We start from the raw sequence: 25,498 nt of genomic DNA, 5'->3' as shown, positions 1-25,498 counted from the left end.
ACCCATCTAACCCAGAAGGATACTCACAGACTGAAAGTCAAAGGATGGAAAACAATTCTTCATGCAGCAGGAATCCAAAAAAGGCAGGGTAGCCATTCTGTTTGCAGACAACGTGAACTTTAAACCAACAATGACCATAAAGTACAAAGAAGGTCACTACACACTGATAAGGGGAAAACTCCATGAGGAAGAGATAACTATCTTAAATATATATGCACCAAACTCCAGAGCACCCAGTTATATAAAACAATTATTAACAGAAATGAAAACTCAAATTATCAATAACACAATTGTAACAGGAGAACTTAATACACCATTGACACCAAGGGACAGATCGACCAGACAGAAAACGAGCAAAGCAATAACAGAACTGAATCACACCTGTGAACAAATGGGTTTGATAGACATATACAGAATGTTCCACCCAACAACATCAGAATACACATTCTTCTCAGCAGTACATGGATCATTCTCTAAAATAGACCATATATTAGCAAACAGAACATATTTAAACAAATGCAACAGAGTTGAAATCATCCCTTGCATGTTATCGGATCATAGCGCACTGAAATTAGAAATTAATGATAAAAGATACTGCAAAAATCCCGCAAACACATGGAAACTGAGTAACACACTCTTGAGTAATCAGTGGATCACAGAAGAAATTAAAGAAGAAATTAAACAATACCTAAAAGAAAATAAAAATGCAGATACAACTTACCGGAATCTGTGGGATGCAATGAAAGCCGTCCTGAGAGGAAAATTTATTGAACTGAGTTCCCACATCAGGAAAACAGAATGAATACAAATAAATAACTTGATGCTAAACCTCAAACAGCTAGAAAAAGAAGAGCAAGTCAAGCCTAAGCCAAAAGAAGAGAGGAAATTATAAAAATCAGAGCAGAAATCAATACAATAGAGACTAAGAATACAATCCAAAGAATCAACGAATCAAAGAGTTGGTTCTTTGAAAGAATAAATAAAATCCATAAGCCCCTAGCCAACCTTATTAAAAAAGGGAAGAAAAAGCTCAAATTCATGCAATAAGAATTGAAAAAGGTGAAATCACTACAGACCCAATAGAAATACAGAAGATCATCAACACCTGTTTCGAAAACCTCTACTCTCAAAAGTTTGATAATACAGAAGAAATAGACAGATTCTTAGAAGCATATGAAGTACCAAAGCTAGATCAAGACGATGTAAAACTGTTGAATAACCCAATCTCTGTTAATGAAATTAAAAATGTAATTAAGTCCTTACCCACCAAGAACAGCCCAGGCCCAGATGGATTCACTGCAGAATTCTACAAGAAATACAAAGAAGACCTAATGCTGACACTCCTCAAAATATTCAGTGAAACGGAAAGGGAAGCAATACTTCCTAAGTCGTTCTTGAAAGCAAATATTACTCTAGTACCAAAACCTGAGAAAGATCCAACTAAAAAAGAGAACTATAGACCAATCTCCCTAATGAAGACACATGCAAACTTCCTCAATAAAATATTGGCTGTCGGTGTCGGTCCCGGCCGGCAGGAAAAGCACACGACAAGAGTTGTTGGCGGACAACCTTTCCGTTTATTCTCTCTCTCCGTACAGCCTGCTCCGGGATCCCCGATCCCGCCCGAGGGAAGCCTCCTCTGGTCCGCCCTCCGCGGCTCCTTGCGTGCTTCTCTCTGCGCTTCTTCTCTCTTACTCTATTCTCTCCTATTCTCCTTCCTATTCTGCCTCTCCCCAAGGGTGGCACCAGTATATATACGGATACAGTGTCCAATCATATTAAAGTAGGCAAGGCAAGCTGATTGGCTAACGGCAGTTGTTGCTGGGCGGACTGTCTTACAGGGTGTGTTGTTTACTAAGCAGGAAGCAGGATATAAGCGCCATCTTGGCACACTCGATGGGAGGGGTAATCTAGCTCAGGCTTCACTCTTTCCTACAGGCCTCATATCACCCGGCCAGGGCCCCCAACATCTCCCCCTTCTTTATTTATTAAGATAGAGTGGTCTGTGGGTCCATTTAAGGTGTCTAGGAGTGGGCCTACTTTGTAGGCCGAGGCATGAGAGAATGTAGAGGTCTATACCCTGCTGTGCATCACCTTGTTTTGTGCATATCCTTGGCCCAGGACCATGCTCAAGGTGAGTGGTTCATTTTTTCGCAGGGCCAGGCTTTTGTGAACCGAACCTGGATGCATATAGACATTCATTCCTGTCTTCCCCCCAACCTTTGAGGCGGATGGCAGTGCAGTACCCTTGGTCTCGCATCTCAATGCCATTAACTTTACTCCCGGAGGGACCCTCGGCCTTACAGGCCAAGTATATCGGAGTGGAGCCTGTCTTAGGTTGATCAGGAGAACTTCTCCCGTCTTACCCGTCATTGGCTTGTCCACTCAACTCTTAGAGCTGATGTTTGGGGGAGATACGAAGGGGTCCGCCGAGTGACACTGAGGAACTAAGTAATCACCATTGGAGTCGTGCCTTCCTGGCCTGAGCCCAGAAAGCACTAGGAGTGGAATTCCCTTGACTCTGGGCCAGCAATATCATCAGTGCCATATGTGTCTTTTGGGTCGTCCTTATCGACCGCAGGCACCTGAGGGTCACGAGAGCGACAACCATGAGAACAAGAATGATCCCATACACAAGAAGTGATGAGGGTTTGAAGAAAGAGCCTATCTGGCCTAGGACATCATCAAAAAAGGAGGCTGTAAGTATAGGTACTTCTATCTGATCTAGCTGCCGGATGGTCATATCTAGGCGCACGCTAGCATTCCAAAAGGAGGAATTGTAGGTGGTGAGAACATAATCCTGAAATTGCTTGTAGGCCGAACGGTTAACCTGAATGGGGGTAACGCATAACTGGGTGAATGCCCATCTGGCGTCACACAAATTGTTAGCCACCTCCCAAAGTCCCTGGACTTCTTGGGCAATTAGGTCGATCTGTTGCTGTAGTGCCATTATGGCGTTGTGCTGGAGGAGGTTAACTTCTTGCTGTTCCCTCAGCGCCAAGGAGGTGGTGTCTGTAAGATTGGCAAAGGCCTGCGCCGTCAGCGTGGACTGAGTCAGAGCAACGGCAGCCGTCACAGCCGTTGCAGTCAGAGTCACGAACAGTGCTGCCAAGGCCGCTGTGATCCCAAAATCCCTCTTATGCCTGAGCATGGGTAGCTGGTCCTGTTGGTAGACGGGATGAACCCAAACAGATTCGTTAAAGGGAACCCACATCAGTGGGGGTCGAAGAGCCAGCATAGCATACGGGAAAGACCCATTCCAGCAGTTCCCTGTAAAACAAGATTGGTTACTGCACTTGAAGGTGATGTCAACAGAGAACACCCATAAGTAGGGCGGTTTTACACATGCGGCCTCAGAGTTAAGGGTGACATTGGTGGTTCCATTAGAGGCAGAGGCGTTAATAGCAAGCACAGGTCTTAAGTCCATGCAGGCTCCCGTGGAGAGGCATAACCAATTTTCATTAAGGGGGAAGGGGAAACTTGTTGCCAAATTGTTGCTTATTTCCTTGTAGGGCTCCCACCAAGTCACAGCGCCATCAAAATATTGGTGTCGCTGTGACTCCCACCCAGTCACAGTGAGTATGTCTGTACTGCGTGGAAGAGAGAACCGGGACCACCAAGACATGTTTAGATAAGTAACTCCCACGCCATCGACAGTGCAGGGCTGCCACGAAAGTTGTGACAGATCCACCATCTGTCTTTTACGGCTTGGGGATACACGGTACGGGCATGTGGGAAAATCGGGACGGGTGTGCATGGCTGCTCGGGGTCTACAGGCTAGTTGGCTAGCGTGTTTACCCGAACATTCAGGCGGATACAGAAATGGGGCGGACAACTTTACCGTCAGGGAGGTGTCGTGCCATTTTATAAAAAAGGGCAGGAAGCCTATGCATGATCCCAGATGACATGAGGGGTAGCTAACAGTGGAAAAGATGACCACATCATTAGTGATGGGGAGGTCAAAACGTATGGGTTTGATGGTTAGCGGTATATCTGGTATGCAGGGCAATCTGGCGGAGCAGTTTTTTGCGTACAGCTTTGGGAGAGAGGGGGCTGTAGTAGAAATCATGGCCAGCGCTGGCGGATGGTGTATTGCCGCCCATACCAGGTCTGCTCCTATTTCAGTGGTGGTGGTGAGCATCAGAGCCAGGAGGAAAGGGGTTGCCGGGAGGCGGCGTGGCCTAGCCATTCTGGCTGCGCCGTACCCTAAAAGAGAACCAATTACTATAGAGAGCATAATCATTATTGTGCTCCAGAAGTCATACGGTATCGCTCGGTCGAGCAGCAGTATCCTGGTCGGACCGATCTTGACCGGGCTGTTCGTTGCCGTTGAGTTTTGGAGTGTCCCCTGCATTGCGCTCCGTTGGATTCGCTACGCGCGTCAGCCGTTCTGGAACCCACAATGGTTCTCTTCCTGGTTCCTGTGGGAAAACACAAACCGCACCTCGGTTCCAGCTGACTACTGGATCCGGGCCCATCCATTGTCCCGTCAGGACATCTTTCCATTTCACCCATCCCCTATTGCTAGGAGATGGATTACAATGTTCCATAGCCGGGGAGTGGTTGTTGTTGTTCAGGTTCAAAAAATTGTATGTGAATAGTGCCATGGAGAGCCGTGCCTTTGGGGGCAGGCCCTGGCTTACTCCCCCTTTTTGTTTTTGTAGAATTTCTTTAAGGCTTCTATGAGCCCTTTCAATGATTCCTTGACCTTGGGGATTGTATGGAATACCATGTTTTAATTGAACCCCCATTTTTTTGCAGAAGTCATTAAAGGCTTTGCCTATATAGGCTGGTCCATTATCAGTTTTTAATATTTTTGGTTTGTCCCATGCGGCCCAGGCCGCCAAGCAATGGTTTATCACATTAGACACCTTTTCGCCTGTCTCCGCAGTCGCGAATATAATATGAGAACAGGTGTCCGTGGAGACATGGACATATTTAAGAGATCCAAATTCTGTCATGTGTGTGACATCCATTTGCCAAGTATCGCCAGGGATCAACCCCCTGGGGTTAACCCCCGTTGATACGGCAGGCGTGTATGTGGCGCATGAGCCGCACAGTCGCACGATGTCCCGCGCGTCAGCCCTGGAGATGTGGTACTGGTTGGCTAGCGTCCTGGCGTTGACATGGAATTTGTCATGGAACTGACGGGCTTGCTCTATTGGAGATAACATATTGAAAATCCACAACGGGCGAGTGGCCGCGTCAGCAGCCGCATTGCCCTGTACCATGGGCCCTGGTAGGCGTGTATGTGCTCTTATGTGAGTGATGTATATTTTGTTGTGTCTATTTATGAGCAATGTCTGGATAGACAGAAACAAATTAGTCACTTTGGAGGTTGGCTTAATCGGGCCTGCAGTCTCAAGGACCTGTATGGCATTGATCACATATTTTGAATCAGAGATAATATTAAGGGCTCCTGGGAACTTCTCGAGGACGGTTTGTACAATTTGTAACTCTACCACTTGTGGTTGATCTGGTTCAAATTGTATGCTGATCGGAGGCATACCTGAGACCACATAGGCCCCTATCCCGGTTTTTGACCCATCAGTATAGACCGTTGTTGCAGGAGTAAGGGGTGCAGGGGCGGTGATTTTTGGAAATATCACCGGATGTTGAGTAACAAACTGTAGTATAGGGTCCTTGGGGAACTGATTGTCTATCTCCCCAAGAAAAACACATCTCAGGATGGCCCAAGTATCTATGCAAGCAGTCAGGATTTTTATTTGAGAAGCGGTATAAGGCACCCGAATAGCGTGAGGCGTGGAGCCAAAATGCTGAATGGCTCTACCATGTGCCTCCAGAGCCAGGGAAGCAACTGTTTCCGGGTAATGTTCAATAATCTTGGCAGGTGAAACCTTAGGGTGCACCCACAGAAGTGGTCCTTTCTGCCAAATCACTGCCGTGGGCTGAGAACTGGTCTGCAACAAGCAGACCTCAAAAGGCTGTTCTGGGTCAATTCTCTGTAAAGTAGCTTTGCTTAGGGCCTCTTCTATCTTTTTTAGAGCAACTCTGGCTTCTGGGGTGAACTCTCTAGGGGAGGCAATATCCGGATCTCCTCTCAGGAGATCAAACAGGGGCTTTAAGTCCGAATTAGGGATGTGCAAGTAAGGTCTGATCCAATTTATATCTCCCAATAACTTTTGCATGTCATTTAGGGTTGTAAGATTATCTGTTCTGATGGTTACCTTCTGTGGAGAAATCGATGTAGGGGAGACTTTGGTACCCAAGTAGGTTACTATGTCTCCTCCCTGAATCTTGTCAGGGGCAATATGTAAATTGGCCTTTCTTAGGGCCTTGACCAGTTGGCCTAGCATATCCTCTAACCTATTTACATCTTTTGCACTGATCAGCAGATCATCCATGTAATGGATACACCTAACTCTGGGGAAGGCCTCGCGTAGGGGGGCCAGTAGAGAATCAAGGTAAATCTGACACATGGTGGGACTGTTGGCCATACCCTGGGGTAATGTGACCCACTCGTACCTCTGATCAGGACTTTCTTGGTTAATGGTGGGTAGGGTAAAGGCGAATCTATGGGTGTCCTCTGGATGCAGGGGGATTGAGAAGAAACAGTCTCTAAGATCTATAATATAAACTGGCCAGGACTGAGGGATGGCCGAGAGAGCTGGCAGCCCCCTCTGGATCGCCCCCAGGGGTTGCATCTGCGCGTTGACTGCCCTTAGATCATGGAGCAGCCTCCACTTACCTGATTTCTTTCTAATAACAAAAACAGGGGTATTCCAAGGGGAGGTTGATGGCTTTATGTGCCCTGCCTGAAACTGGGTTTTGACTATCTCGGTTAATGCTAAAAGCTTCTCCCTGGGTAGGGGCCACTGAGGTACCCAAACCGGATTTTGGGATTTCCAAGTGATCTTAATTGGAGTGGGCAGGAGAACTTTCTCAGTGGCCCCTAGGAAAAACCCAGCCCATGTCTATCTTTCCTTTTTTCTACAGATACGGGAGATGTCCGGCCCTGCAGGGCAGAGCCCAAGCCCTTGCCAGGGACATATCCCTGATTTCTAAGTATGCCTTTAGCTTGGGGAGAACAGGTGGATGTAAGAGTGACATCCATCTGAGTGAGGATGTCTCTTCCCCACAAGGATATCGGCAGCTGTAGAACAAAAGGTTGAAAATGTCCTTGGTGACCTTCCTCATCACACCAAGGCAGGGTCACGGCACTAACCTGGGGGGCAGCCACCATCCCCAACCCTTGGAGTGTGTTATCAGCTGTATTGGTGGGCCAGCTAGAAGGCCAGTCTTTCTTGGAGACAATGGAGCGGTCTGCCCCTGTATCCAGGAGTCCTGTTATTTTTTTACCATTAACCCTGAGCGAGAGCATGGGTCTTTTATCAAGAGTCATATGAAGTCCTTCAAAAATTTCTCCAGAGGAGCCAAAACCCTGATCCCCTCTAACCCGTTGTCTAGACTGGAATCTCTCATGGAGACTGGGGAGCAATAAAAGTTGTGCTATCTTATCCCCCTCATTAATCACCATGGTCCCTACATGAGATTGGACCATAATCTTAATGTTTCCTGTGTAGTCTGAGTCTATAACTCCAGGGATCACGGTAAGGCCCCGGAGGGCTGTGGAGGACCGTCCAATCACTAAACCAACTGACTTTTCAGGTAGCGGTCCTTTGAAGGTGGTCCCGACCACCTGAACGCCCATATCGGGTGTTAATAGGAGTCTGGAGGCGACACAGAGGTCCACGCCTGCTGACCCAGGGGTAGCCCTTGTGGGGGGCTGCCACCTTGTGCTGTCCTGTCGAGGGGGTGGGGGCCCATCCGTAGGGAGGGCCCCCTCTGGCCGTTTTTTGGCTCCGGAATCTCCCTGCCACTAATACGGTTTCCCTGGGCATCAAAAACTGATCTGCAATCTTTTGCTTTGTGAGAACCTTTACCGCACCTTTCGCAGGTCCCCGTTTGTTTGTCTGATTCCTGTCTTCTGGGTATAAATTCCCCCCGTCCAGTCTTGGGGCAGTTTTTTCTTATGTGGTTAGGATCCCCACACTGGAAGCATCCCCTGGGCTTACCAGGGTCATTAGCCTTCTGAGGCCTTGTCTGTCGTAAAGCGGCAGCTAAAAGGGCAGCCACGCCTGAGTTGGACAGTGGCCCTCCTATTTCTCTGCAAATCTTGATCCAAGCTTCTATGTCTTTACCCTTGTGAGGCGCTATGGCTGCCCTGCAGTCCTTGGTGCACTGCTCAAAGATCAACTGTTTAACAAGAGGAGCAGCAGCAATCGGATCTGAAAAGAGTCTATCGGCTGCCTCTTGCATTCTGGCCACAAAATCCACAAAAGGTTCTGCGTTGCCCTGAACAATTTTAGAGAGGCATTGTGAGGCCGCTCCTGTGTTGTTTACCTGCTTCCAGGCATGAATACCTATGTTGTGTATTTGTTCATATACACCTGGAGGGAATCTGGTTTGATCTTGGGCATATTGACCCTTACCCATAAGCATGTCCTCATTTTGTCCCCTATGGCCCCTAGCCGCATTTCTCTCGGCCTGCTCGGCAGCAAACTCAGTATACCAGGCGCGCCAGTCCAGAAAAGCCCCGGGGGCCAGGCAGGCTTTAGCCAACTGGGTCCAATCACTGGGTGTCAGGAAACCACCGGCGGACAGATTTTCCAACATTGTTATAGTGTAAGGAGCAGTAGGGCCAAACGTGGCAACCGCAGTTTTGAGCTCCTTAATTTGCTTAATCTCCAGTGGTTCCCAGTAATTGGGTCCCTGGCCTTGCGCCAGGTGTACCGGATAGAACCCACATTGTTCGTACTCATTTGCCCCATGGGGGATTTGTTCCATCTTAAATGTCCATCTACGAAAGTACTTTTCTTGGGACCTTGGTATTCTCTCACAAGATGGTGTCTCCCTGTGAGATGACTGTCTCTCCCCATCACAAAATGGCGCCTCTTTACAACATGGCCGACCAGCCTTTAGGGCACAAGATGGCGGGTCGCCAGGCAAATAAGATGGCGGCTCTGCATGTGACAACGGTCCAGGCCACTCCCTCCATGGGGGTGGCAATGGAGGTGGGCCCCAGGCTGCCATCTCCCCATAGGAACTGGCGTTTGGGACCCCCCAGGGTGGCGCGGAAGGCTCTATGACCTTCCGTTGGGGAGTGCTCAAGAGTTCTTTTCCCTTTTTTAGGTCTGTCTGCATCTTGACTAGATCTCTACGTAAAGCTGCGAAGGGATTAGGGGAGTCACTTACCTCATTGTCCTCACCCTCCGAGGTATCTGAGTCTGAGGAATCCGAGGCAGGGGGCGCCTCTCTCTTGCCTCGCTCTCGCGAGCGCCCTCGCACGCTCCCTGCGACGGACCCCTCCCGGGAGGACTCTGAGCGGGCCCCCTCAAAAGCTCGGCGGGCCCGAGAGAGCCCGTCCGCGCTATCTTTAGCCCCGTTCCTCTCCCCTTTGAGGCAGGAATGAATCATCTCCCAGAGCGGCCGAACCGAAAGTGGAAGCCGGCACTCCGCTTCTGCTCGTTCTAAATCTTTACCCAATTTCTCCCAACAAGGCAGGGACAAATGTCCCGTCGGCAGGAACCAGGGTGCCGCCTCATCTATTTGTTGGAGGAATTCTGCAAGTGTCTTGGAACTTATTGATATGCCTGAAATCTTGAGCAGGTCTTTCACTGCTCTTACCAGTGACTTGGAACTCTTAGTGGGTAAATTGCCCATGCCTGTCACTGAGAAGTTTGTTCTCACCGTGTGAGGCTAGTCTGCCACGTACACGTGAGCCTGAGGGGAGTCTAAAAAGCCCTGTAGGTGCGCGCCACCCAGAGCCCAGGTTTATCCCCTACTCACCTGTCCTGCAGTGCAGTACTGGAGCGTTGTCCGCCTCGTCTCGGGGATGATCAGTTCCCCGTACGGGCCACCAATTGTCGGTGTCGGTCCCGGCCGGCAGGAAAAGCACACGACAAGAGTTGTTGGCGGACAACCTTTCCGTTTATTCTCTCTCTCCGTACAGCCTGCTCCGGGATCCCCGATCCCGCCCGAGGGAAGCCTCCTCTGGTCCGCCCTCCGCGGCTCCTTGCGTGCTTCTCTCTGCGCTTCTTCTCTCTTACTCTATTCTCTCCTATTCTCCTTCCTATTCTGCCTCTCCCCAAGGGTGGCACCAGTATATATACGGATACAGTGTCCAATCATATTAAAGTAGGCAAGGCAAGCTGATTGGCTAACGGCAGTTGTTGCTGGGCGGACTGTCTTACAGGGTGTGTTGTTTACTAAGCAGGAAGCAGGATATAAGCGCCATCTTGGCACACTCGATGGGAGGGGTAATCTAGCTCAGGCTTCACTCTTTCCTACAGGCCTCATATCACCCGGCCAGGGCCCCCAACAATTGGCAAATAGGATCCAGCAAATCATCAAGAAGATTATACACCATGACCAAGTGGGATTCATCCCAGGAATGCAAGGATGGTTCAACATACGCAAATCAATAAATGTAATCCACCATATCAATAAAGCCAAACTCAGAATCACATGATCATTTCTATAGATGCAGAAAAAGCCTTCGATAAGGTCCAACATTCATTCATGATAAGAACTTTACAGAAAATTAGAATAGATGGTCTTTACCTCAATATAATAATGGCCATTTATGACAAACCAACAGACAGCATCATACTCAATGGCCAAATATTGAAATCCTTTTCTTTAAAATCAGGCACAAGACAAGGATGTCCTTTATCACCACTCCTATTTAATATAGTACTGGAAGTACTAGCCAGAGCAATTAGGCAAGAAAGAGAAAAAAAATGGGTAAAGATAGGAAAAGAAGAAGTTAAATTATCATTGTTTGCAGATGACATGATACTCTACATAGAAGACCCCCTAAACTCCATTGAAAGACTCTTAGATACAATAAATAAATTCAGTAATGTGGCTGGATACAAAATCAATACTCAGAAATCAATAGCATTCCTATACATGAACAACAAAATCACAGAGAGGGAAATAAGAGAAACTACACTCTTCACATTAGCAAGCAAAAAAATGAAATATTTAGGAAATACTCTGACGAAAGAAGTGAAAGACTTATACAGTGAAAATTATAATACACTGAAAAAGGAAATTGAGGATGATCTCAGAAAATGGGAAGACATCCCTTGCTCATGGATAGGAAGAACAAACATTGTGAAGATGGCCATTCTCCCAAAACTGTTATACAGATTCAATGCAATCCCAATAGAAATACCATCAACATACCTTATAGATTTAGAGAAGTCACTCCTAAATTTCATCTGGAACCAGAAGAGACCTAGAATCGCAAAGGCAATTCTAAGCAGCAAAGACAAAGCAGGAGGCATCACAATCCCTGACTTGAAGTTATACTACAAAGCAACAGTAGTAAAATCAACATGGTATTGGAATCAAAACAGAGCTGAAGATCAATGGAATAGACGAGAAGATACAACCACAACTACAAACACATTCAACCACCTTATCTTTGATAAAGGAGCCAAGCAGATTCATTGGAAGAATGACAGTCTCTTTAATAAATGGTGCTGGAAAAACTGGCTCTCCATTTGCCAAAAACTAAAGCTAGACCCTTGTCTATCACCATGTACTAAATTAAAATCTAAATGGGTCAAAGATCTGAATATTAAAACAGAAACACTAAATCTATTGGAAGACAAATTGGGAAGAAATCTTGGAGACATAGCAGTAGGTAGAGAATTCATGAACAGGACTCAAACCGCACAGGAAATACTTCCCAGAATCAATAACTGGGACCACTTCTTATTAAAAAGTTTCTGCATGTCAAAAGAAATCTCCAGTATAGTGAAATGAAAACCCACAAACTGGGAAAAATTTTAGTGAACTCTCTCTCAGACAAGGGACTCTTGTCTAAAACATATAAAGAATTAAAAAAAAAAACTCAGACCTCCAAAATTCAAAGATCCAATCAAAAAATGGGCATTTGAGATGAATATGCAATTCTCAGATGAAGAAATGCAAATGGAAAATAAATACATGAAAAAATGTTCATCATCATTGGTCATTAGAGAAATGCAAATTAAAACCACACTGAGATACCATCTCACTCCTGAAAGAATGGCCAGGATCAAGAAAACCAACAAAAACAAATGCTGGAGAGGCTGTGGGGAAAAATGAACTCTCCTTCACTGTTGGTGGGAGTGTAGACTGGTACAGCCTTTGTGGAGGTCTATCTGGAGATTTCTCAAAATGTTGGGACTGGAAATCCCATTTATTCCAGCTATTCCACTTCTAGGCATATTCCCAGAAGAACTGAAAGCATCATACCACAGTGATATATGTGCACCTATGTTTATAGCAGCACAATTTGTAATCGCCAGATCTTGGAAACAACCCAAGTGTCCATCAACTGAGGAATGGATAAAAAAGCTGTGGTATTTCTATACAATGTAGTATTATTCAGCTATAAAGAAGGATCACATTGAGATATTTATCAATAAATGGGCGCAGCTTGAGACCATACTCATAAGTGAAATAAATCAATCTCGCATATGTGAATACCGAATAGTTTCCCTAATGTAAATAATGATTCAAATATATAAAAATAAGTGGTAATCATGATTCCCCATTATGTGGCCTTGAAACCTTATAAAGTTTTCTCTTGTTAATTGGAAGGGCTATATTCTGGGCTTCTTGATATGGAAATATTTGAAGCTATAGTATATGAAGTTTTATCCAAATATTTCAAGGAAAAAGACAGACACTATGGTAACTACTATTAAGTCGGGTTATTTAGTGGTGTAGCAGTAGGTTGCTGAAACAGTCATGCTTTGACCTGTATTGTTATATTGTTACGTCCTGTTTTATCTCAATCTCTCCCTTATTCTTTAAAAAAATTATTTAGTTATTTCTTATGTTTGTTTTAATTAAGGGGAAAATTTTTAAAAATTACAGGATATATAATAGTAACTCTTTGTGATTTCCTATTAACTTGTTTTGAAGTCCTGTAATACTCCCATGATCTTGTTTTGACTGATTAGACTCTGCTCCATTCTGTATGATAGTATCAAGTTTGAGGGTACAGGCAACTACTTTGAAGGCAATAAGATTCACTAAGATGCCCATTCTGGTTTGACTATTGTCTCCTTTGGAAGTCCTGTAATTTTTACAATGCCTAAGTTTTATTGGTCTTGTTCTCTACTGCTTTGTCCAACTTTATAATATCTAATGAGATAGACAATTATTTTTAAGGAAACGAGACAATGTTGATAACCATTGTTGATAACCTTGTACTCTGTTTTACATCATATGCTATGTCTAACCTTGGTTTTGCCTGACAGCTTTGTTTTGCCATAATTGACTTTATTCTCTCCCCACCCCAAAAAAGTAATAAGAACCAAGGAGTAATAAAATCCAAAATCTGTAAAATTTGTCGTAAAAAAGAGACGGAAAAAAAAAGAGCTCTAACGGATTTAATAGCAAGTGTGTTTAGGGGTGTTAAATAGCTGACTATGTTAATGTTTTTGGATCATTGAACACAGCTGTTTGCAGTCTCTCTGTTTGAATGTCCACTTTGTATTCTTTGATACTGTGATTTGAGCAACTATTTCTAAGATGATAATATGTAATCAATTAACAGGCGATTTCTTACTGTTTTGTTGTTGTTGTTGTTGTTGTTGTTGTAGTTCTGTATTACGTGTACCCTTACACCGCTTTTTTTTTTGTTTTGTGTTTTTTTCTCTTTTTCCTCTTAAATAAAATTTTAAAAAAAGAAAATATTATTTATAAAGAACAAAAACTTTTTCTTGTATCTTGAATACCTCCTGAGACATCTAAAGAATGGGTATCTCCAGTCTTTTCCTCTGACCCTAAGACAGAAAGGAAACTCCAGAGGCCTACAGGAAGCCCTCAGCCCCCTGCCTCCTGCTCAGCTCCTGCTTCAGGGGCCCTGATCTGGTCTCAATTCATGAATCCCCAAGTCCCCCTGCTGGTCTTGAGCGCCACTGCAGGGAGATTTGTGTCTGGCCTCACAGTGACATTCTATCATTGTGTCTCTAGTACAATAATACATGGCCGTGTCCTAGGTTCTCAGGCTGCTCATCTACAGATACAGCGTGTTCTTGCCGTTGTCCCTGGAGATGGTGAATCGGGCCTTTATGGAGTCTGCCTATTAGGTGCTACCATCAGGATTGATGTATGAGATCCACTCCATCACCTTTCCCTGAAGCCTGGTGGATCCAGCTCATCCAGTAGTTACTTAAGGTGAATCCTGAGGCCACACAGGAGAGTCTCGGGGACCCCCTGGGATGCCTCCCTCGGACTCCACAAGCTGCACCTCAGTCTCGAATGCCTGCAAACAGAGAAACATCCTGCTCAGAAAAAATCATACATTTCCAGTATTTATCACACTCATATCTATTCACAAACTTGCTGTCACTTGCTTTTCATCAGTTACCCTTTAAAATAAAAAGGAGGAAAACCCAGCTCATTTTAAACTCCATGATGAGTCTTCTGTGCTCAGTGATTATCACCAAGTGGGACAACCTGGACTTTCAGGGCTGGCCTTCTCTGCAGAGCTGCAGAATGAGGACAGTTGGTTTTCATCAGCTGAGGGATCCCTATGTGCATGGCCTTCTGCTTTATAGTCCATTCCATTGAGGAAGCCATAGAAAGGGAGTGGTGCAAAGCACATGCGAGTGCTTTGCGAGGTATTTGGAAGAGCCCTAATATTACAAAACACTTTCTTCATAGGTGTCTGTGTATTGATAAATGCATAACCTCATCTGTTTTACTTATTCTTACATACATGTAGTTAATGGATTTGGTAATTTCATATGTTTTCAAATATGTAGATAGAATGAGAAGCGTAATGACCTATGAGTTATGAGATGTATTTTTATAAAAAACTCCCCATGTATTTGATTCTATAAATCTTGCCACAGTTCTCAAGCTCTGACACTGAAGTTCCAAGGTGGAGTGGTCATGCTTCATATTTGTCAAAGATCCTTAAATCAGAGAACCTGACAGAATTTTTTGTGTTGCAGCAGACTCACAAATGAATAGACAAGCAGTGTCTTTCTCCATCATATGTTCAAGAACCCAGTGTCTCATTTTGTTATCTCTTCACTAAGCATTCCACTGTAAGTTACTTCTTACAAATATATGTATTAATTTTAATGATGGATAAATGAGATGCATTTTGATACAAACTACCAAGATGGTAATATTTACAAAATAATGCACATTGTCAAGCTATGCTAAGGATCACTACTTCTAAATTTCACTTTTGTATTCCATAAAGTCTCCTTTTTATTGTAAATTTTCTTCAACTGAAACATTTATCACTGCCCGTTTCTCTTGGTGACAAAATTAGCACTCAATATTTAATGATGAATATCATATCTTGTATTTTAAACATCTAATATCTTAACATTCTTGGTCTGCTTTTCAGTATATGCAAGTTGTTATTGCCATCACTCAAAAATTCAGGTGAAGGAGATGAAAAAAAAATGCAGGTGTAAATGTAATCTGTCATCACCAAGTCCCTTTCATTGCTTGGGTTCGGGAAAATTCATACGTGAATTGATGAGGATGCACTCTGTTCTCCACAGTATGTGTGATGCTAACACAGATGACATTCAAACACTGAAAGGAAGCCCTCAGTCCATAACCTGCTTCTGTGCACTTACTCGTGGGCCACTCCTGTTTCTCAGCGTATCCCCAGGGCTCTTTCACTGTCCTAGAGCTTTGCCACTTGGTCCTACGCGTCCCATCTTAACCTCAGAGGCCCTCCTCTTGGTGCTCAGCACATGCTATCGGTCCTGCGCGCCCCCTACTGGTCCATGCTACTATGTACACAGCTTTCTGTCTGGGATCACATTTAGTTCCCCTCAGAAACTGTCTTGCACAGTACTGCAAGGTGGTGTTTTCCTTGGACACTGAGATGGGTTGCACAGAGAATCGGCTCTTTTCTATGTGTTTAGAAATGCTATGTTGTCAAGGATGAATTGCAAGCTGTGTATCCGCTATCAATTATCTTGACCAATTCATTTGGTTTTCTTCTTGTTGACTGAAGCATCCAGCTGCAGGGGCAGCGTCACAGAATGGAGAAACCAGAGAAGGTGCAGCCGGGAGAGGGGGACTGTAAGGGCTTCACCAGGCCAGATCAGGTCTCTTATAGCAGCAGCTGAGACAACACAGTGGGAGAACACAGTGATCCCTGAGATCAGATGCAGAAACACCACGTCATTTTGTGTGAATTTTCGAAAGCACACGTCTGGGAGCCAACACCAGAAAGAGAAGGAACCTGTATTTGTCCACCTTCCTGAAAACTACTTTTACTATTATCTGAGAGTAACTTTAATATTTAGATACAAGAAAACTAACTCAATATGCTATGTGAGTTTATCCGTTAGCTCCTGAATATGTGCACGTGTGGAGTTTTCTTGTAAATGAAGTTAAAATGAGACAGAGAGTATGAAAATTTTGGGGATTGCCTCTGTGTAAAAGATGCTGACTGAGTCCTCAAAGAACTCAGCAATGTCCCTGGAGTCCATTGTTCAAGGCATGAATATCCTACACCATGCAGGACATATAATAGAAGAGCTGGTCAGGGAGCTATCTATGTTTCCAGATGAAGGAAGGCTTTGTGAATATGAAAACTAGAACACAGGCCTCAGGGATAACAGGAATGTTCAGAACATACAGCACATGAGCATAGAGGCTGTGTGCATAAGACATAAATCAATTCACATTCTATGTGCATATGTACACATCTGTGTTAGGATCCTGGCTCAAATCAGCTGTCATTCTCCATTCTGCATTTGCTCATAGCACCATTCACATATTCCAGGCTTTTGAGATCATTAGATAAATGCTCCTATCTCATTGAATTGTGAAAAATTTGTCTCAGACAAAAAAGTTGTCATAAATTTTGTAGACAATTAGACACTCAGCTGATAGTATTTCCCTTTGTGCATGAGAAATGTACTCATAAAAATATGTATTCATGGGTTTATGCTAAGATACATTTATTTTCACTTCAAAGTTCCTTACCATTTTTTTCTATTGCTCAGTAGATTTTTACTCTTGTGCAGTGTAATTTCTAAACTTGATGAAATACAACTTATTTTTTAATGTTTTTTTTTTTTTTTCTGAAGGAAAGTACATTACTGTGAGGATACCTAGAGCTGTCACCTTGTGACTTGGTTAAGAACAATGCTGCATATGAAACTCATAAGTGAGCACCAAATCTACCACTAAAAGTCTCTCAGCTTAATATTGTGGGTAGTATTGGTCTTCCAAGGGCTTTCACTCAGAGAGGGAAGTCCACGTCTCATTAACTATTGGTGCATCGAAAGGTTTTCCAGTATGAAGCAGCAAGGGTGCTCATGGTTCCTTGATACTGAGTTCCGTAGCAAAAGCTTCACAGGTTACCTAATGTCAGCATGGAAAGATGTACTCTACCAGTGTCACTCATTAGATCTCCTTAAATTACTCCTGTGTGATCTGACATCCTTATCAGTTTGTCTGTAAATCAGGGTTTCTGAGTGAGTCACAATGGAAAGAAGACTCCAGCTCCATCCCTCCTCACTGGTAGACTCTAAGCATAGGGACTCCTAACCTGCAGTGTGAAAAGGCACGAATGCTAGATGCAGGGGTCCCTCTGGAGGTATCCTCTTTAGCCGGGGATAAAAGTGTCCAATGTCATCACTCCTGTCATTAGTGAAATTTGTCTATTTTGGAGACAAGAAAAGGCCATGGGAACGCTTACATGTGATCCCACTACACACTTGTTCCACTGTACTAATGAGTCAATGTCTGTCGGGAAAGGTCCCTGCCTTTCAGCACAGTGCCCACTCAATTCCTGGACTGCTGTGTATCTGTTTCCAGAAATTATTTATATCCATAGCTTTTCAGGAACAGAAACTTGAATCTAGTATATTACATCCTGTTCACCATTCTTAGTTTTCATTTTAAGTTTTATTTTTGTCAGTCCATATTTGCAGTATACACTGGTTGTATTCATCATGGGTGGTCATAACACCCCAAGGTTTTGTTCCCTTTTCCTACCCTCCTCAAAATAATAATAATCAGGTGGCCTAAATGGAGGTAATAATTGAGTCAGCAGTAGGAAGGACAGACAGATTAACAGTTTGCACATGGACATCCTAAGAGGATGAGGACAAACAGACGTAGTTGTGCTGAATGTAAGTAGGGCAGCTGAACCCTGACATCCAAAAGTATTACAGTCTGTTCTTTTTGGGTGGACATTGTTTCTGGTTTTTGATACTGGACATCTCCATCTCCTTGCTCTGAGATGACATTTAGAGCTGTCCCTTCATCCAGAATTGTGCTCTCTGTTCTGAATTGCATGGCACTGATGGCTTTGCAGGAATCCTGATATGTATTCACACAGAGAGAAGAACAAAATATTGTATTTATGCAACTACTTCATTCATGAATGATTAATTACTAGACAGGAAAGTACACGTTTCACTTGTGGGTTTTATTACTAAGAACAACTGCCTGTGCTCTGTGACACGTTATAGTTCTGGGTGAAATAACCAAAACTTCAACAAACAAGGACAAATGAAGTATAGAAATAAAATTTCACTGAAATACCTACAGCTTATGAGAGATGGGTGAGGTGATGGTGTTGGATTTCATGCTTAGGAAGCAGAGGTGGTTCTTCTGATGCTTCTTGGTCTCCATTAGGCACTGAGAACATGAACTAGGGGTGGAAGGTGAATTTTATGGAACATGTTCGTAAAGAAATTAGTTCTTCATTACAGTTCTCATTACAGTTATGTCAAGAATGTGACGCGACAGTAATACAGTGGAGCGGCAGTGCTGCTGGTTACATTCAGGTCAGGGTTGTGCAGAAATGGACACACAGGACCTCTATGGGTCTCGAGTTTCAGTTTCTCAGATTGCAGTGGGACACAGTGTAGAAAATGAACGCAGACTCACTGCATCACACTGGGGATTAATTGTTGACGATGTAGGTAAAGTTTAGGAAATACCAAATATAGATTATGGAAAATTTGTAACTAAAATATGTTAATTTCCATCCTAGAAGAGTAATATTGTGTGGGTCATAAATGATATGACTGCATTGGTGTAGGAGTTTCTATGGAGCACTCTGTGCATGCTGAGAAACAATGTCAGGGGTTTTCTTGAAGGCGGTCCTAAACGACTTCTCTGATTCTTGTTCAATCACTGCTTTGAAGTGAGCTAGCTCTGATTTAATGGACCAAGGCGGTGTCTTTCTGTTTCACACACAGTTATTTATTTATGTATTCATTTAAGATAAACTCTATGCTCTTTTCATTTTTATGCTGTGTGTTTGTTTGATAAATTTGTGATTCTCAAACACTTGATGATGTCATTGAAAATAATGCCGATATTTATTGATTGTCACTTCAATGCTGTTATATTTGGGCACTTTTAGATGTTTATCAATGATCTTTTAAGGGAAAGAAAGTAAATCTTTGAAAAAAATAATGTGCAACACTTATAGGAATGTCGTTTGAGAACAAACTTTTGAACACTCAGTTTACAACTTTTGGGATCAACTGAAAAAACTCATGACTACTGAAAACTATGCAGGCTTTAGTTATCAGTACCTTCATTTTTATTGAATTAATTTCTTATTAAATTGTGTGTTGTTAAAAGCTTTTCCTGACAGTGTTATGTGTCTTTTCACTGTGGGCAGATGGGATGTCTACTGCATGTTATCACAGAGCTGGGAAGTAATTTTTTCTGCCCTTTATTTATTTAAGAGTTCCATTTTATCTATATACCAGAACCAATCTATTGCCCATGAGAGACACATATGATCGTGTATGTACTGCCATTATTACAATTTAATGTTGTAGTTTTCCATCTTGTTTTATATTGTTATAAAATGCGCAAATAGAATTTTCCTCTTTCAGCATAGTATAAAAACTTCCAAAAGCACGGTTTCCATAAAGGAAAATTGCAAGTTGAATTATAACATTTTATTATACTGGCTTTCATGTATTTTGTGGGCTCTTACACTATGGATCAATTATTGTGGGTTATAGTTTTGGCTTTTACATTATTTGTAACTTAATTCTTTCTCTTCCCTTTCTATTAACCCATAGCAGCATTTGCATAAACGTCATAACTCCAACTAAAAACAATAAAATATACTTGTCCTTTGGTGGTAGACTCGGTGCTCTGTGTCTCCTGCGCCCCCTGCTGGTCGTAAACGCCCCTGAACAGAGGTTTATCACTGACTCTCACTTAGGCTTCCCCCATTGTCTCTGGCCATGTCTTAGGTTCTCAGGCTGCTCATCTGAAGATATGCCGTGTTCTTGCTGTTGTCCCTGGAGATGGTAACTAGGCGTTTCACGGAGTCGGCATAGAATACATAACTACTACCTCTACTGATGTATGTATGTGATCTACTCTGGCCCCTTCCCTGAAGCCTGACGTGTCCAGAGCACCCAGTACCTACTGAAGGTGAATTTCAAGGCCAAGGAGGAGACTCTTAGGCAGCCTACAGGCTGAAAGAAGCTCTGCTGAACCTTACCAGGTGCTCCTCACACAGGACACATGCAAACACAGGCAACTCTCACACATGTCTACTGTTTAACTCACTGTTGTCCACTGATGCCCTCAGAATCATTTGTTCTAAATAATTTATCTTTGAAAATCACAAACAGGAAAAACCAGATCAGCACCAGTTCCATGGTGGGCTGTTTGTGCTGAGTCCTAATCACTGAGTGGGAACAGCTGGGCACTAATGCTGGGCTCCTCTGCAGAGCATCAAGGTCAGGGCTGGGCTGGTTTTAATCAGCACAAAGAGACCCTATTTGCATGGTGTCCTGCTATCTAAACAGCTCTGGGAAACAAAAACTGACACAGGGCTGTGCCCACCAGGGATGTGAGTGTGATGAGGGTGTGTGGCAACAATAATTTCATTCAAGATGATATGAGAACTCATTGTGAGATAATGTCTTGTTATCTCTACCTCTTTATGTCCTTTTATTTCTCCTGTTCACTTAAAATGCCTGCCAGACCACAGCTGCTTACCTGGGAGGCGAGCAGCTAGCTTGGTTTCCCAGTGCCCTAAATTCCAACGTGGCCTTGAATCTCAGGAGATGCAGGTGATTTTCCCCCTGGGGTGGCTGCAGCCAGGAACAGCTGTTTTGAAGAGAACAATAAACATTATGACAGCCATCACTGATTTCCTATTGTCTGGTTTTGAAGGCCCATAATGTTTTCATTCTTTTGTTTTGATCGGTTTTATACTATTTTTTGTTTGAATTTACTGTATGTGTTGTTTTTTCTTTACAAAAAACAGTGCAACCATAACAAAAACCACAATGGATTAAGTGTAAATTAATAAATTTTCATGAGAACATCAAAGAATAACAGTACAATTCAATAACAATATGGGATCTGGAGCTACCAGACTGACATAATAAAATAAAACCAAGACTAACTTCCTGGGGCTGAGGTTACACTAGGCCACATGATCAGAAGATTAAGTTGGAAGAAATTCATGGATTACTGAGGCTAAGTTTGCTGGAGAATCAGTGTGAGGATAAGACATGTGTAAACTTCAGGGGTGCACCTAATGCTGAAGCTGTAAACATACCTCACAGGGAGAAACTTACATCAAATTCAATTTCTTCTTGTATTTCTCTATCCTCAGAGTTCAAGAACAGGCAACTGTGGAGTTGGTGTGTGGCAGAGGTAGCTCTGTGCTTCCAAATCTTGTCATCTTTCTGAACCCTCAGGTGACAGGACAGATGCACACTGTGTCATGCCATTGCAGAAAGGCAAAACAAGAGATGAGTTCATGTTTCAAGAGCCCTGATCTCATGGAGGAACCCAGGATGCCTAGGAAAACTTGCCAAAAAAAGTCACATGGTGTTAGCGATATCCTCTAGGGGGCGCATGAGCTCCAATAGGGAAACACTGAGGGCCCCATGCTCTCAAATCACAGCTTTCCATCCTTATCTCCATCCTGATTTTATCTCTTACTAAAATCACTTTACTCCCTCACAGAGGCCCCAAAATTTGCAATCTTTCTTATGTCAATTAAAAAGATGCATGCAAATAATATTGAAATAAACATTGCATCAGATTTGGGGTATGACTGTCCCAGTTTGTACTTTTAAAATTAGCCATGTTATTTGCTTCCCAAATACAGTGGTGAGCCTGGCATAGGGTAGACACTCAAGACCCACAGAGCTGATAGAAAGGAGTAACAAGTCCCACAAACCACTAATGATACATAATGATCCACAGGAATCCTCTGTGACTTCATGTCACTGTGACTTTAGGTCCCAAGCTGAGAAGGGCCTGGAAGCCTCATCCACATGCCTTGTGGCTGCAGCTGTCACCTGATTGCATATCGGTGTGAAGTAAGTTTTGCTGACTCTTGCATCAGCTTTCATGCTGATGGCTCTGTAGGCCAGAGTTCTCATGCCAAAATTCCAACAGGCAACTGCAAAGCACCGTCCTTGAGTGCCTCTCTGTGTCGGCGCTCACCCCACCCTTGTGCTGGTGTTGCCTCTGTAGGGTCTCTGCAGTCTCCTCCATCCTGAAGTGATTCCTGCCTTTGCCTGCAGATGTTCAGTGCTTGCTTTGAAAGCCAGATGACATCATCCATGCCCCGCATCTCTTGGAATGTTCACATCTTGGAGTGAGTTTCGTGAACAACTTGGATGTACCTAGTGTGTGGAATGTTAACAGCTGTGCCCACACTTTTCTTGAACACACAGCAGCCACCCTTGTGGTTAGTGTGGAAGATTGCCCTCAAAACTTGATGCTGACTCTCAAGAAATGAGACTGTAGTCACATGTCAGTAATCAATGACCTGTGTTCTCTCACAGCCCTGCATCCTGAGCCTGTGATGGGAGTGACAGACTCTCAATGGCATTTTCGCCTTTTTTCTAGTTTCCTGTCGAGCAGCACCTGGCTTCTCTCAGTCTCTGCTGCTCTCCTTTCCATGTGCTCCCTTCACTTGACTTCAGTGTTCACGCTAATATGTCTTGGTGCCATTTGTCATTTGGTCAATCTGGGAAATTTTCAAATTTTTGAATTTTACTCTCTTTTGAGTTAAATTGTACCCTATCCTACTGCTCTTTGCAACCATTCTATTATCAGAAATGAACTATGTTGGGCTGTTTATGCAGACCATGTCTTTACTGCTGTATTACATTTATCAGCTTTATATGATGCTGACATAGTGGATTACTGAGATTTCATAATACATCTTGAGCTTTAAATTATGATTTTTCATTATTGGTTTTCTCCAGAAATATATTGTGTGTCAGAGCTTTTAGTTTATCATTTTTAATATTCATGCGTTCTATGTGAATTTCATTCTCGTACAGTAAAATCAATGCTGAAATATAGAAGTGAATGGGATTTTGTGTTCTAAATTATTTGTGATTCTATCACACAATACTTAAATTGCGTGTGTCTTACGATTAGAAAACTGATGATTCTTGCTAATAATTCACTGCTGTCCAATTCATGTCACCATAGGGCCTTGAATCTGTAGCTCTATTTCCTACATGCAATGATTTAAAAAGTGTAGATTATATTGTCACCACAGTCACACAAGAAGTGGTTTTTGCATGCGCTAATAAATTTCAATGTATATTCACATATTAACAACAATAGCAATCTCATTTCTTGAAGAGTGAAATGTATCCCATGTGTCGATGCAATTTATTTGATAAAATTCTGCATGAACTGGTAGACTTTAAGGTTGTTTCTAAATTTTAGTTACTGTGAAGAAATTTTATGGCCATATCAACATGTTCGATTTTAAACAAATGTGCAGTTTCAACACAACTAATTATCCAGGACATAAATCATATGAAAATTCATTTACTGAATTTTAAAGGATACTAAATTATTTGTACAGTAGCTAGTAAAATATTATTATCAGTTTGAGGTCTCTGATTTTAGCATACCTTCATCAGTATGTCTGCTACCTGTCATTTTTATCCAAAACATACAATATGCATAAAATGCAAAATTAAAATTATTTTGCTAAGCCTGAATGTAGATAAGCACTCTTTATTTTTTGGAGCTTATAAACATTTTCCATAAGAAGCAAGTCCATTGTTCAGTATTACATTTGTACTCAATGTGACCAGGTCAGGGTATGGGAAGTGCAGAAATACAAAGAGCCAGTAAAAATGTTTGGATCCCTTTCAATTTAGGAAAATGCTTTACACTCACATCATATTAGTGGTTGCAGGTCTAATGATGTACTCATTTCAGCAACAGAAAATAGCAAACTGTCTGTATTACACTTTTATTATACAAGATTTCTTGTCTTTTGTGAGCTTTATTAGACAATGCATTGATTATTCTAGTTGGGATTTTATGTAGTATGAATTATACATTTTGTTTCTTTGTTATTTCTATTATCTCATAGAATCATTTTTAAAAATCTCATAAAGCCAGCCTAAAATTATGAAATTGTAAAATGCATGTATTCTTGTGGAAGATATTTTGTAGTGTGTCTTGAGCATCCCCTGCTTGTCCTAAACACCTCTGTCTGGAGATTTTTGTCTTGATTGGAGTTTTCCCTCACTGCGTCTCTTGCACAGTAATACATGATGGTGTCCTGTGTTCTCAGGCTGCTTGTCTTCAGATACAGCGTGTTCTTGTCCTTGTCCCTGGAGATGGTTAATTGGCCCTTCACGAACTCTGGTTAGTATGAGTTATAGCTAATCACTGTGACCCACTAAAGTCTCTTCCCTGGAACCTGGTGGATCCAGCTCATGGCATAGCTACTAAACGTGAAGCCAGAGGCAGCACAGGAGAGAGTCTTAGGGATGCCCCCCCCAGACTGCAACAACCCTCCCCTGAACTCCATCAGCTGCTCCTCACACAAGACACCTGAAAACAGAGAGACACCTTGCTCAGGAAACTGTCACACATGTCCACTGTGTAACCTACTTATGTTCATTGACTTCTTCAGTATCTTTTGTTATAAATAATTTAACATTTCACATTATAAACAGGAGACTCCATCTAAGTGTTAGCTCCATGGTGAGTTGTTTGTGCTCAGTCCAAATTACTGAGTGCAAACACCTTGGTATCCAGGGCTGGGCTTCTCTGCAGAGCTTAAGGCCAGGGATGGGCTGGGTTTCATCAGCACGGGGAGGGCCTATTTACCTGGCCTTTTGCTATATCTACATCTCATTGTAAGAAAAATAAATGTGGATGTGCCCACATCAAATGTGAGTGTGATGAGGGAGTTTGGAAACAATGATTCCATTCAAGATAATATGAAAACTCAGTATGAAATAATAATGTGTTGCTATTTCTATCTGTTCATCTCCTTGTATTTCTCCTGTTCACATAAAATGCATTTTACTATTTAATAATAGTTTTGGAATCATGTAAAATTGTCACATTGTCAGAAGTAGTTTTTTTTTTTTTTTTTCCCTGTAGGAGAGCTGATGTGCTATATATATTCTCCCCCAATCTCTGAGCCTATGCTTCGCTACGTTGTGAACAAACTTTTTCATCTTGATTTTCTGAT

The 25,498-nt window shown here is 42.9% G+C and overlaps 1 pseudogene; it reads right to left on the bottom strand.

Moving 5' to 3' along the window:
- Window positions 1-14,203: 14,203 nt before the first annotated feature.
- The window catches only part of LOC100713174 (immunoglobulin heavy variable 3-48-like), a 36,303-nt pseudogene continuing 25,008 nt past the window's right edge, over window positions 14,204-25,498 (bottom strand).

Source organism: Cavia porcellus, unplaced genomic scaffold (assembly GCF_034190915.1).
Source record: "Cavia porcellus strain 051 isolate PalLab524CR breed Dunkin Hartley unplaced genomic scaffold, mCavPor4.1 scaffold_8, whole genome shotgun sequence".
NCBI classification, from domain to species: domain Eukaryota; kingdom Metazoa; phylum Chordata; class Mammalia; order Rodentia; family Caviidae; genus Cavia; species Cavia porcellus.
Note: the sequence above shows the minus strand (reverse complement) of the source record. Positions and strands in the feature narration are given on the sequence as shown.